Raw genomic sequence first — 2,295 nt, forward strand, 5'->3', positions numbered from 1 at the left:
GGAGGTTGCAGTGAGCCGAGATGGTGCCACTGCACTCCAGCCTGGGCAACAGAGTGAGACTCCATCTCAAAAAAAAAAAAAAAAAAAGAGCAAAGGTCCAGTTTCACATGAAAGGAAAGAAAGTGAGCTGGGCGCAGAGTAATCCCAACACGTTGGGAGGCTAAGGTGAATGGATCATTTGATTTCAGGAATTCAAGACCAGCCTGAGCAACATGGAGAAACTCTGTCTCTATAAATACTACAAAAATTAGCCAGTTGTGGTGGTGCACGCCTGTAGTCCCAGCTACTCAGGAGGCTGAGGTCAGAGGATCCCTTAAGCCAGGAGGTTGAGATTACAGTGCGCCATGATTGCACCACTGCACTATAGCCTGGGCAACAGTGTGAGACCCTGTCTCAAGAAAAAAGGAAAGAAAGCCGGATGACACTTCAGATGGCCTGGCTGAGGTCAATGTAACTCAGTCCAGGGATCCTGAATGGGGATATTGACCTTATCAGAGAGATGTCAGTAACAACAGAGCATCAGACGTGGACCCTGTGGGCCTCAGCCTATACGTAGAACTTCATCTCAGTGGCACCTACTAAGAGTAGATCCAACAGGAATGCTAATACCTTCCTAGAGGAAAACAAGTGAACTAAAAGATGGAGAAGACTTGGCCGGGCATGGTGGCTCATGCCTGTAATCCCAGCACTTTGGGAGGCTGAGGCGGGTGGATCACAAGATCAGGAGATCAAGACTATCTTGGTTAACACGGTGAAACCCTGTCTCTACTACAAATAAAAAACATTAGCTGGGTATAGTGGCGGGCGCCTGTAGTCCCAGCTACTCGGGAGGCTGAGTCAAGAGAATGGCGTGATCCCGGGAGGCGGAACTTGCAGTGAGCAGAGATTGCGCCACTGCACTCCAGCCTGGGCGACAGGGCAAGACTCCATCTCAAAAAAAAAAAAAAAGATGGAGAAGACTTATAACATCATCATCATCAAAGAATGTGAAGGCCATTAGGAAGAAGGGAAAATAGGTTGGGTGCAGTGGCTCAGGCCTGTAATCCCAGCACTTTGGGAGGCCGAGGCAGGTGGATCACTTGAGGCCAGGAGTTCAAGATCAGCCTGACCAACACAGTGAAACCTTGTCTCTACTAAAAATACAAAAATTAGCTGGGCGTGGTGGCATATGACTGTAGTCCCAGCCACTCAGGAGCCTGAGGCAGGAGAATCGCTTGAACGCGGGAGGTGGAAGTTGCAGTGAGCAGAGATTGTGCCACTGCACTCCAGCCTGGGTGACAGAGTGAGACTCCATCTCAATAAAAAAAAAAAAGAAAGAAAGGAAGAAGAGAAAACAGAACAGACTTGAGAGAGGATATCACAAATGGTCGTAGACACTGAGCACAGTGACCTGAACAGGTACATGGAACAATTATAATAAAGATGCACTGGAGGGAGTTATATCTCTTCCTGGGGTGGCAAGATTATGTGCCATGGGTATTTATAGGACTACTTTTTGGGTTTTTTTGAGACAGGGTCTCATTCTGTTACCCAGGTTGGAGTGTAGTGTCCCCATCACAGCTCACTGCAGCCTCGACCTCCTGGGCTCAATCGATCAGTAACAATCAATCAGATTACCAGACATAGACCTTGTGTCCCTCCTGAGTGGCTGAGACTACAGGCACACACCTTCGCACCCTGCTAATTTTTTGTATTTTATATATGCTACTTAAGGTTTCGGCATGTTGCCCAGGCTGGTCTCAAACTCTAGGGCGCAAGCAACGTGCCCGTCTCAGCCTCCTAAAGTGCTGAGGCTGCAGCTGTGAACCACTGCACCCGGCCTATGAGAGTCTTGATATGATCTCAGTGATTAGACACATCAAGACACTATCAAATACTTTATTTATTTATTTATTGAGACGGAGTTTCGCTCCTGTTGCCCAGGCTGGAGGGCAATGGCATGATCTCGGCTCCCTGCAACCTCCACGTCCTGAGTTCAAGCGATTCTCCTGCCTCAGCCTCCCAAGCAGCTGGGATTACAAGCATGCACCACCTCATCCAGCTAATTTTGTATTTTTAGTAGAGACAGGGTTTCACCACGTTGGCCAGGCTGGTCTCGAATTCCTGACTTCAGGTGATCTGCCTGCCTTGGCCTCCCAAAGTGCTGGTATTATAGGTGTGAGCCACCACACCTGGCCTCTTTTTAAAAATGGACTTATAGGCCGGGTGTGGTGGCTCAAGCCTGTAATCCCAGCACTTTGGGAGGCCAAGACGGGTGGATCACGAGGTCAGGAGATCGAGACCATCCTGGCTAAC

This window comes from Colobus angolensis, unplaced genomic scaffold (genome assembly GCF_000951035.1).
Source record: "Colobus angolensis palliatus isolate OR3802 unplaced genomic scaffold, Cang.pa_1.0 Scaffold130, whole genome shotgun sequence".
NCBI lineage: Eukaryota > Metazoa > Chordata > Mammalia > Primates > Cercopithecidae > Colobus > Colobus angolensis.